Here is a 13,625-nt window from a genome sequence, read left to right on the forward strand (position 1 = left end):
GATAAATCAACTACTCTTGAATAAACATAAGGTTGATGTTAGCAAAGAAGATGTAAAGGGAAAATAATTAGTTGACACAGGTGATTCAGATGAGCATCAAGAGCAAGTGACAAGGAAGAATCCAAAGACTAGAGGACTCAAAAGGGAAACTTCAGCAACAAAGGGAGCAGATGTCTTCAATTGACCTGATTGCAGGAGAAATCAATGAAAATAGGGAGTTTTGGCTTGACAAAGTAAATTTCCATTTAAAAAATCTTCTTAAGAAGGCCAAAAGAGACAAAAAATTTCAAAGACACATGGCTACTCATTGCTACACAAGGAATCAGGTCTCCAAAGTCAAAATCAAGCAGTTGAAGAAATACTCCAGGAAACCCTAATCAGGCAAAAAGAGAAGGTTAAGTTGGATTTTCTTGCTGATGCTTTCCTTAGAGAAATACAGGAAAAGGACAAGAAACCTATGCATGATGAGGGGCCATCAGGTGAACAGGAGGCCGATTTCATCCTCATTCAGGATGATGATGCAGATGTGGAGAGCGCCCGACTTAGGATGACTATTCAGGAGCAGAACACGGAGATCCAAGACTTGTCACTCAATGTGGAGAGGGCCAAATGGATCATAAAGTATTTGGAGCAGAGAAACAAGAAGCTTGAGGGCCAGCATGAGATCATGGAGCTGCAAAACATTCGTGAAGACCAGCAGGCTGCCCAAAGAAGCCTAAATGAGAAGACACCTATTCAGCAGGAGATAGAGGCTGATTGAGAGATTTGGCTCGAGAGGATCCACATCCACTTAGAGAAGCTGTTGGTGAAAGCAAACAAGGACAGGGACATGCTCAGGAACATGAAAAACCATTATTGGGCATGGAACAAAGTTTGCAAGGCACGAATAAGGAATTTGAAGGCAAACCTGAAGAAGGCATCAAAAAGGAAAAAGAGGCAAAAAGAGCATGATTGACTCCAGATATTGGCCGAGGAAATCCTTGGACCACCATAACAATTAATGAAGAAGCTCCAGACCAAATTTCAAGAAATTTGGAGCACATTTTGAAATTTTGAAATTTTTTGTGCAAAAAACAGGGTTTTTCTCCCTGTGCGCCACGCACGTGGCACGACGCTAAAATTCTAGAGCTCCAAATTAGGAATGGTTTGAATTTTTGTATTCAACATGGAAAATCATGACTATTGGTGTCCAGACAAGAAATTTTGGCAAGGTATGAGTCTCCAAAAGGTCAAAAAACACCCAAAAATGGCCTCTCTGCCACTTTTTTGACACACAGGATGCAGTCTTGGGAGAATGAATATTTGGAGGGGAAAATGAGCACCAAATTCAAAAATTCCAATGGCGTTAGAAAGTAGACAGGACAGGATTTCCAACAAGCCCACTTGGGCACATTTTGGACACCTGCAAGCGCCCCAAAATAGGCCCCAAAGTAGCACGGTGCATAGAGAAAATGGCGCAGCGCACAGAGGAAAAATTGCTGAATTTTCTTCCGTTTGAAACTTCGGTTTTTTGGCACCAAAGGCGGCATTTAAATTGTTTTTTCTCTAGATTTGCTTCTATCCAAGTGGCGAAGGAAGGAAAACGGTCACCGAAGCCAAATGTCATGTTTGTAGCGCTGCACCTGTAGCTGATGGTTGGCTCTTCATCTTCATTTTGCAATGATTCGAGTAACTCCCCAACCCTTAGGCGTTCTATCTCTTCCTTACACATTCTATATATTGTATGCAAGCTATTTGCAAAGGGTTGGTTGGCTTGTAACTTCTGGGAGACTGTGGGAAAGAAACTTTGTTTCTTCACTGTGTATTTTTGACAGAGAATTAATGAAAGGAAGTGGCTCTGTTTCATGAGATTCTTATGGTTGTGAGTGTAGAAAATGTGTCTCTTATGTTTTCATATGTATTTTGTTATGTTTCATAATTCAATTGATGTTCATTTCCAGTGAAATTTTCTGAGTGAGATTAGGTAGAATTCAATTTTATTGCTCTGCATGTGGGAAAATTTCATGTTCAGTGTTATTCTTCTGTTGAAAAGGATTCATGTCACTATGCCCTTTTCACTTTCTTCAGCGATCTATTCATGCCGCGGTACCTCAAACTAAATTGTTACGTTTTCCGCCTACCTTGCCTCACGGAATAATCTGTGCCTTGGTATTAAATTCTCTGTTCTTTGCTAACCGTTGGTCCCATACCATCCCAGAAGCTCGGTCATTCATGAAAATTGTTTCCCGAATCCCTATTCACTTACTAGCCTAAGGTAAATATTTCATTATATGTCATCTCAGACCGTTTTCGATTATCTATTCACTGAGCATGACTCGGAGAGAGCCCTCTCCTGCTCTGGTAGGGCTAGCTACCAGACTGAGTGTGGTTTGTGGTTACCCTAATTTTTTCCTTCCTTTAGCCTAAGGCAGATTTAGGTGCTAACATGAGGATCAGTTGGTAACCTTTTGTAAGTTCAGTTTTGGAGCAATCTCATTATTCTCTCTCTCTCATACTCTTGGACACTTAGATTTTTCTTCCAGCACTTTGGCATTGGAGCAAGAAAGGAAAAGAAGGCAAGAGGAAGCAAAGATCAGGGAAGGAAAGGCATGATCAAGTAGCTACAACAGGCTTCATTGCGGGTATTGACTTGCATGTGTATTTTCCTTGCTATATTTGGCATGCATGGGATTTCATGTGTTTCTTTTCTACCATGGAATGGGTTTTTCCAAGTGTGATACTATTTTTAGCATAGCCTTTCCATTTCCTTATAGCTTTGATGAGATGAGTTCTCTCATTCAATTTATGTGGGATGGCCAGATTAGATTTGAAGCAGAGTGGTGTGGATCTATGAATTGACAAACACATGGTGTAGTGGTACCTGAACCTGACTGAGGATGCACGAAACCACTATCCTAGTAACCCCAAATCAGACTATGGGTTATGGTAAAGCCAGATTGTGTGCCTCGGTGGGCCTAGGAATCCTTGCCAGTGAGTGGTGGGATATATAGTAAATCCAAGAGGTGGATTTTCTCTCTGTGGGGCGTAGTGATTCCAATATGGAATGCATGGTAAATTCTAGAGAGCATGGCTTGGTGTAGGGCCTAGTGATCCCTGGATCGAACTGCAGATACATGGTAAAGCATGAGAGACTAGGAGGCACTAAAATTCCTCACAGTGTAGGTGGAGAACTCCGGTGGAATCCACATTGATTGGTGTTTTTTTATGTGTTCTATGAGTACCACATTCATGCTTGGAATATGGCATGGAGGTGATTGGCTGAAGAGATACTTGGCTCAACCAATCTATGGTCGGGTGGAACGTTGTAGCACCATCTCTGGTTGGTTGATTTCATTCATTAATGAGAAATTAATTCCATTGATTTTCATATATATATATATATATATATATATATATATATATATATATATATATATATATATATATATATATATATATATATGGATTTTGATCATTGATATTTCTATTGTATTTATGTTTCTATTATGCTAGTTAGATGTGTATTTTGTGACAACAACTATGTATGGCTCTCAACATGTTTTTACTTTTATTTGAATGGATATGGTATTTGTGACCTAATAAGTGATAAGGCAACAAATTACATGAGGAAGCAATGGTTCATGGCGATTCTCAAATAAGTATGAGATCTCTCCACTCAATTATGCTATTTATACCTATAGATTACATGTTGATGATATGTTTGACGAAATGCCTATCATGGCTAGTAGGGGTTTGGTTAAGGTTATTATCAACTATTTACTTTTGCAGCATTGTTTCCCTGTACTTTACTTGATTCAGAGCATTCATTCCATTCTTAGCAGACGCTTAGGCTCTGGGCTTGAAAAAGTGGCTTAAATCCTAGGGTCGCTGGTACAAAACTGGAAACTTTAGTCCATAGTCACTGGTAGGCAGGCTTATGAGAGCGACTTTAGGTCTCTGGTCGCTCCCTTGCCCATAGCATGAGAGCGACTATTGCCTCAGAGGTCTAGAACAATAGTGGGACGTAGGGACAGGTTGTCTGAGTGGTTGACTTGTCTCCTGAGAGTTCTATTGATGATATTGGATGATTGTGTGTGATGTTCCATCGATTTGACTTCCTTAACGTCACATAAGAGGTCGAAAATAATCATAGTAGCCTCTCGTCTCATGTTTACCTTAGTTGGCATTGTTACTTGGGTGAATGTGGAAGGAGGGTGTTACAATTTACCTATATCTAAATTTCTAATCTCATGCATTTCTGAGTTGAATGTAACATCAAACCCTTGATCAAACATTTGACTGACGCTTAAAAGATTATGTTTCAACCCTTCCATATATAGGACATCCTGGGCTTTGGTTCTTACATTATCAATGTTGAAAATTCCTTTTCCTATGATTCTTGTAGATGCATTATTTCCAAAATTTACCTTACATCCATCTATCTCCTTGATGTTCATAAACTTATTTTGATTTCCTTTCATGTGTCTCAATCAGCCACTATTGACATACCACTTATTTTCTTTCTTTTGAACATATAGCATGAGACCAAACCTTTCTCCTTTCTCGTTCCACATCTTAGGGGGTCACCTTTCTTTTCTTTGATTGATTTTACAATCCATTTCTTCGTGTCCAAAGTTATGGCATATTAAACATTTGATATGACTTTGAAAATTATTTCTTCCAATTTTACAAAACATGCTTCTAGAGAACTTGCTTGCATAACTATAGTTAGTTGCATCATAACCAAGTGTGTGGCATTAATAACAATAACCACAAAAGAGTATGTGGTGCTTGGATGATTTTTTCTTGCTACTTGTTTGGGCATATGTGCCTTCTTGAATTTCATTAGTTGACTGCCTTACTGCATTTATTTCTCCTTTGAGAAGGACAATTTTATCATCCCTTTCTCATAGCTACTTTTTTGTTTCTCCAAGCTACTTTTTCAATATTTCACACTTCCTTTTGAACTATTACAAATCAATTTAAAAAATAATGGTGGAATTTTCATCTAGATCCATGTTGCTAAGATTCCTTATATCCACCTTCTAGTAGTTAATTGTTCCCGAGGCACCAACTTTGATATCACTTGTTAGATGAAATATCACACTAGGAGGGGAGGGTGAATCAACGTGGCATAAAATTTATCATTTCAAAACTTTTTATCAATGATAAATTATGTAGCAATGTATCATAATCATTTTTATCATAACAATAAATAAATAAATGCATCAAGAAGTCATCACCACATCAACACAACATGACATAAGCTTTTACATGGAAACCCACATGGGAGAAAACCACAAATTTGTCTTCGTCTTCCTCTTATTATTCTTCAATTAATTACATAGATTTTCAAACACCAACCTGTGAGAGGCACCCACCCCCAAAAATGAAAGAAACTACTTGTGATAGGCTACAACTTGATTGAGGCACCAAACTCGAAAATGTGCAAGAAACTAATCGCTATAGGCTACAATCTGATTGAGGCACACCCCTCTTTCTTCAACTTCTTATGGACCACTTCTCATAATATTTAAAACAGGATCCACCTACTCTTCAATATATGTCTTAAAAACTAAAAATGCTACTTTTTTCATATTGTTTCCATTGACCTGCCATGCGTTGTCCATACCCTGATATAATGTGTTCGTCAATCTGTTCACACAAAATTCTTCTCAGAACCTACTCTACCCATTAGAAGAATTTTGAGGTATAAAATGGGCCTCCTAAGGAAATTATAAAATTCTAGTGGAAATAATAAAATAAGATTAGATTACATCATCAAATTTTAGAGGGAAAAAAAGAAAAAACTATTTTTTCAACTCGTATTTTCAACTCATTTCCCTATGGGTTTACTCAAATTTCGAGCGGCAACACTTGTTGGATGAAGAATTTGATTCCTCATCCAAGGAGTGCCCATGTTGCATACTTTCGGTAAACTCTACTACATGAAAATGAGAAATACATGAAAAACGTGATTGTAATCACGTTTTTTCATGTATTTCTATTTTTTCATGTAGTAGGGTCCATCAAAAGTATGCAACATGGGTACTCCTTGGATGATAAATTAATTTTTTCATCCAATGAGTATTCTCGCTCGAAATTTGAGTAAAACGTTAGGGAAATAAGTTGAAAATACAAGTTGAAAAAATAGTTTTATTATTTTATTATTTTTTAATATTTTTACTTTTTTACTCCAAAAATGGTGAATCATCCCCCATGGTTGACATCATCATCTTGAATCCTATTGGTTCTTATAAATTTTATTTTGGTTGTACATTTTTCTTAGGAGGCCCATTTTAGACCTCTAAATTCCCCTACTGCATATACACAATACTCACTGCAACCTACACATAATCGTTCAAAACACATAAAAATGATTATGAATGTCAAAAAATGCATCATCAAGGTGTTTCATGCCTTCATAATTATTCACAATTGAATTGTGATCATTATGCTTCTTCCAGAATTAAATTTGGCTTAGAAATGAACCCGAAAATCCCCAAAGACATATAAAATTTAAAATTTATTTAAATGTTCTATGGAGTAGCTTTTTTAGGTTGCACTCTACAAATTTCCCATTTCCCAACAACTGTTCTACATAATGATCACCCTTTATATAAAAACAAATGACTAGGCCTATCAAATTCGAACCTACGACCAACACTGAGTAAACCAAGCCATGTCACCAACCAACTAGATGGATGAGTCATTACGCATAACAAAAAAACACATATACATACTAGGTGTTCAAGAACCAAAATGAAAAACCACAGTATACCCTTCATAGTTTGTGGAGCTCGCAGTATATGTATTAATAAACAATTATCTGCAAATTTGAATATTAACCACCCACCGCAAAGCCAATACACGTAACCATAGCACTCGACCTTTTGGCAGTAATATTATATGTATATATTACTACGAATGAGTTTGATGATTGTCATTTGAGTTATGGTGTGGATATATATATATGTATCACGTTGACCCAATGCTCTTGGATCCAACCAATGTTCCATGTCATTGTAATGTGGGCTTAGCCCTTTCGTGACACACACCATGTGACATTGAATTTGTGCTTAATCCCATTTTCTTTTCCATATAACCATGCCATGTAACCTTGGCCCTAGGGGTCCATGGTCAGCGACATGATGATGTCAACATGACATCTTCATGTCACGTGGAATCTTGTGAGGGGTGCCACATGTCACCTATTTTTGAATTTTTCCAATAAAAAAATGCCAAATGTACCTGCCACATGGCATACTCAGGAGGCACCACATCACTTGTTGATTTAATCTCCTCTAACCAATCAACCTGTGCCATGTGTCATAATGGGATTGGTTGAATATATAGGATTAAAGCTCAGAAAAGTTGACATAACCTGTGTCGTTCGATTAACCATTTCGTTGCCATATCCGTCTTATTTGAGAAAACATGCTAAACCTTTAATTTTGTTAAACTTCATGCAAGTTTTGCAACCATCCATTGTAGATTTGGTCAATAAAATATGGATTAGCACAGAGGTTGCACAATGGTTAATAAATTTGTTGATTGTGGGTTTGTCCCAATAGTTTAGGCCCTTAACTAATGATAATTTTCAAATGACCATAACTTCTCATTCGGGAGGAATTTTTCAGAGTGTGATATATCGTTGGAAAGGTATCAGGGATGACTATCCAACCATACTATTCATAGTTTCATTGGTACATCATAACAATGTAAAAATATCAATAAACTTCATGCCTCTTTGACTTCACTAAATGAGAGTATGCAAGAGATCTAGCTATCATATTGCTTCCTTTGATCCATGAATGACATTTTTTCTTCCTTAAGCATCCCCTTTGACATCAATGATAGTTGTTATCATCAATAAAAACACAATGTGCAATATCAGCCAAAGCCCAAAATTTACCAAGAGTTAGAAGTGGTTACTCAGAATGTGTAACAAGTAAAAATACTAGAATTTTGGAGTTAATTATCCTAAATTCCTATTCTTAAATTCTTAACTAAATTTATATTATTGAATTTTTATTATTGTATGTAAGCACCAGATTCAATCACACATACTACACAAGTTTCCAAAGCAACAAGGAGAAGCAAATTTATGGATTTAATAAACATCCAAACTTGAGTAGTAGTTAGTTATTTAAAGTGTGTAATATGTAAGTATATTCTAGATTATGAGTTAATTATCCTAAATTCCTATTCTTGAATTCTTACTACCAAATATTTTATGTTGCAATTGCATACCTTTTTTGATGACCAATTACAAATATAACAATTAATATTATGCTTGTTGATGACAAAGAGAAATTCACAAGAAATCAACATGGAGATGGTATTTTGGGATCGTAATGATATGAACCAACAAAAAAAGTGCCACATTGAAATTGAACATGCTTGCTAGGTATATGAAAAGGGAGAAAGTGAAAATGAAAGTCTGGTTAATCGGACAAACCAATCAATTTCTAATGAAGTGACAAAAATGCCTAAGTTTCATGGGGTCTTTTTTGAACTTCTTGTCCAATGCAATTTTTCGTCTCCTTAAGGAAAGAATCTACTTAATCTTTCATGTACGATCAACCATAACTTCTTTCATTTGTACATAACCTATTCAAATGAAATACACATAAACAAACATATATCCTATTGTTAAGCAACATTTTAACATTATATGCTAATATGTTTTCCAATTTATGGAATGACATTTTTTGATATAAAATCCAAATCCAATTATTATATCAAACTAGAGAAACCACATAATTTATATAAGTTAAATGGTTGAGAGTTAAACTAATTTAATCCTCTATCAATTTAAAAGAAAAAACTCTCAATTCATTCCTAATGTAATTGCTCTAATCTATTTCCATAGTCAAAAGTTATGCATCAATTGATTTTCTAACCAAACTCTAACTCTTATTACAAGAACTATCTAAGTAATTCTTGATAACTGAACCTATGATGACTTAGGTATCAAAGTTATTTTCATGCATTGTGACCCTTAAAAAAATATTGTGAAATTTTTTCCATATAGAGGGGATTCGACAACTATACACTCATAATAAATCCTCGTGTGAAGATGATATTTGTTCACATTGCAATTGAGGAAGAACAAATGGATGTCAGTAAATAAACTCTTGCATTTCTTTCTAGGTTCCCTACACTTTACAATTTCTTCTAGCAAGGAAGTTGCATGTGTGTCCCAACTTCTTCTTTGTATTTTCCTTTTCCATAGAGCTTCCTCTACATATTTATATTTCCCCTTTATAAATCACTCCCATTTAGGAAGTTCTTGTTCCAATTTGAAAAACCACCTATCTTCTCTACCACAAATTCATGACACAAAATCCTTTAGTACTAAAAAAAACATTTTCAGCAACCATTAAAGGAAAAGGTAGAGAGCATTAATTTTCTAAGAAGAATGAAATCATATTTGTATTCTCTCCATTGGGAACGTGAGTGAAAATGTAGAGTGATCATTCTCTCCAACCCCCACAACCATATGGGTATTGTCATTTCTGGTGGAACATACTCTAGCAAAAAATGAGAGGCTTTCATCCTCTTACGTCCCCACTTTTCTACCTCCAAAATACTTTGTGTTCTAAGGTGTGTAGATAGTAGACATGTCACAAATATTAATTTCAATTCCTCAATACCAGAATCAATTTATCACTAATTAGACTTTGTTCCCATGCATGGCTTTATTGTCTATGAAAACTAGTTAATTTCGGCATGTGTAATGTAGCTATGTGTATGCTTACCATGTGGGTTTAAACAAATTGGCGGTGGTTATGCCATATGAGCGACTCTCTACATTGTTAATTATGTTCATAGGCATGTTTATTTTGGCATAGGGCTTCCAAATTTTTATTTTAATTATCAATAATTATTAGGTGGATGATAGGGATTTAACCTCCACATAATATTCTAAAATATTCTTAGTAGTAGCCATGAAACAAAGGTTGAGATTTATCTCAAAAGTAGTGATGTCATTTTTCCATCTTAATTAAATTGATTAATTAAAAAAATGTCTTATGCAATGATATGATTTTTTGGGCATGTAGTATCGATAAACCATGATAATGCAAAATGTATATATATTTAACTTATGTATTAATTCATCTTATAATTAATACTAATAATAATAATTTAAGATAAAGTCATAATTTAGTTAATTTTTGTGATATTCCTTTATCTTGGGAATGTAAATTGTATCATGAAGTGTGCGTTTTGATATGTATCATAGATTGATGCTTATAGACATTTACCAATAATTTAATTTATATGACTATGCTAGTTACAATTTCATTTATATGACTACGCTAGTTACTTCTGATAGCTTGTCTCTTTTAGAATAGTGCATCCATATTTTTTATTTAATCATCATTAATTATTAGGTGGATGGTAGGAATTTAACATGCACATAATATTCTATAATATCCTTAGTAGTAGTCACAAATCAAAGGTTGATATTTATCTCAAAAGTAGTTATGCCATTTATTCCCTTTTAATTAAATTTTATTAATTAAAAAAAGGGCATATGAACATATGTCATAATAAATGTGTTATGGTGTTTTGGGCCTGTGGTATTGATAAGCCATGGTATTGGCCCATAGTATTATGTGTTTTTTAAATGCATATATGTTTAACTCATATATTAATTCAGAGGGCTCCCCTTTTTTATACAACATAGCTTTATCCAATATAACATTCATCCTCAAACTTTAATTTCATGATAATGTTAGGGTATTTTCCTCCTAAAACTTACATTATGCTAAAATGTAGTTACAACTTCTTGATAGAGAGATTTTGCAAATAAGTGTAGTAATCGCATACTTTCTTAGAGATAGATACCACAATAGCGCTAACCATTGTATACTTTCTTAGAGATAGCTACCACTATAGCACTAACCATTGTATATATAGAATGATTTTCACCATTACTTATTTAATAAAATCTGATTTTTACTATTTATTTGTGTTTGTTTGTGTGTTAATGATATCATCCATTTAATTCTCAAACATAATTGGATTAGAATACCACACATAATGGAGTATTCTTGCTATAAAAGTAGTTGATGCTAGGACTAGCCATTACAAAACGTGGCAGTGTTTTTGAATGTAAAATGCAGTTTTTTGCATTAGAAATTTATACCGAGGATCATGTGGGATTTGTCTTTGCTATAGAACTCCCCAAGTCAATGCTGCAAAACTAGGAGTGAGATAAAATATAAATGGTTAACTTGCGACATTGTCCACGCAATCTAAAAATCCTTGTTAAATAAGAAGAATCATTAATAAGAGATTGATCTCAAGATAGAAACAAATCATTAATAAGAGATTAATCTCAAGATAGAAACGAAAAACAAAAGCGAAAAGTAAAAGGGCATGGGTACTAGTTAATAAAATAAGCATAGGAATAGACCATTACAAAGGTAAAGGAGAACAATTTGATGAAGAGGAATAAACATACCATGAATGATCACAAGAGGCGGTAGTTTAAAGAGGAAGATCTTGAGAAAAATGAGATAGAGCTAATGGTTGAGGTTTCTATGGACTTTGGCTTATAAGTGCAATGAGTTTTTATAATCTAATATATGGCCATCAAGCCATTATAACTAATTTCCACATAATTGATTGAACAAAAGAAAGAGACAGAGGGGTTGAGTGTTGAGATGGTGGTTTTTATCTTTAGGATTTCAGAAAAACATATGTATATGCATAGATGAATTTGTGCAATTATATTTATGTTATAGTTATGTTGTGCATTATTGCAGATCTTATTAGTACTAATTGGTTGATCACTAGGGTAGAAGATATGAGCATGAATGTTGTAAATTCATGTCATTATATGGCTCTACACGAATATGTCGACTACATAATTTTAAAATTTCTGGAGAGAAATATAAATTTATTGAGAGAATATTTTAAAAAACCAACAAAAAATCACAAACTGTAAACACAGTGTTTCTTATGAAAAAACCCCACTTCAGGGGAAAAAACTAGCTAACAAAATATTATATTAGTCCCTTGGCCAAAACCCAGCCAAGCTGGCCAAGTGAGCCTTCACATCTCATCTCCTTATAATATTACAATGAATTCTTCTAAATCCTTTTAAACAGTTCATTGCATGCAATCCACAAGCATGAAACCATAGGCAAGAAAAACCATGTGCTTGAAACCACTACTATTTGACCAAGAAAATTTGATTCTTTCACCAAGTCAAGTTTACCTAACAATCCCCCCTAGACCAAATCTGATAAATCAACCAAATGGGCCAACATTTCTCACCTCTAGACCCTACCCCTCTCAGAGTTTATATCCAAAGGTTTGAAGTGTTCCCTGCTTTCACCTAGGTCTATGTCTAGACCTTGCTGGTAATTTCTCAGGGGTACATATGCCTTACTACGTCTTATGACGGCATGCCCATGTACATACAATTACAAATTTTCAACTCTATTATAATATATTTCTTTTTTCTTTTTTTAAATTCATTATTGTTATTTCCTTGAAACACTCCTATCCCCTTGATTGTGATACTTTCCTCTGCCTAAAAAAAACACTTGGTCATAGATTTCTCTAGCCCTTGCCACTATTCTCACTATTATTCATTTCTCATATGCTGGTCCTCATGATTTATATTACCCTACGATGGATTGACCAAAAAACTTTCCAAATAAAACTTTTTTGACCCATTAATGTGTTCTTTGAAATGATGGTAATAATACCATTCTCCTAACCTTCTTGATTGTTGTAAACAGAAGAGATGCACTCTACTTTACTGTCCATAACTTGTCGCCTTCCACTGATGGTCCATGCTAGAGTTGCATGGCCAAGGTCAACAGATTGGATGTTTCTAACACTGCCACACCCATGATATTTTCCACCATCCTTTCTCCATAGCTCCCTCAACTTATGCTCCATACTTAATCGTCAAGATCATCTAGTCCTCCCCACAACAAGGACATACAACCATCCTTTACAAAAAAGCAAGCGTCTTTACTCACTGAAACCAATCCTTGGTCTCCTTGAATGGCCTATCCATATATATCACTAGAGCTCCATATATGGGAACACCAACCTCAATATGCCCCTCCCTAGTTGTAAAACTGAAGGAATTTATGCAACCACACATCAATGCTAGTAAAACATGCCTATCGAGCTTGATGATGGCATCATTAATGACCTCACAAAATCTCCTCGACATCATCTACTTTGACTTATGGGTGAAGGTAGGATGAAATGCTACTAAACTTGGGTGAACCATGAGTTATTCTTTCCTTGGTTCGACCTTCTAGGTGCCTTCTAGAGAAATGCATAGCAATTTTCTTTGTCAAATCCCTTACATCGTGCTCAAATAAGACTTCATAATTAAGTTAACCTCATCTTAGACCCTTTAATATATAGAATTGAGAAAAAGATGATGAGCACCATGCTCTTTGAGGGTTCCTACTTGGTCTTCCTCCCAGTGTTCTCATTGATTTCCATGGCCATTGTGGTGTACATTATGACTTACATGTACATGGTCAAGCAAATCTCCTAAGTCGAGGACATGAGTGTGTTTCCTAGGAAACACCTCATGCTCACTATCCATTGGTACTTCTCACACTTGACTAGATCTCAAGATTCACAAACAAAATAAG

The sequence above is a fragment of the Pinus tabuliformis genome, chromosome 9 (genome assembly GCF_031772625.1).
Source record: "Pinus tabuliformis cultivar Carrire ecotype Pingquan chromosome 9, CPIR1, whole genome shotgun sequence".
Classification (NCBI taxonomy): domain Eukaryota; kingdom Viridiplantae; phylum Streptophyta; class Pinopsida; order Pinales; family Pinaceae; genus Pinus; species Pinus tabuliformis.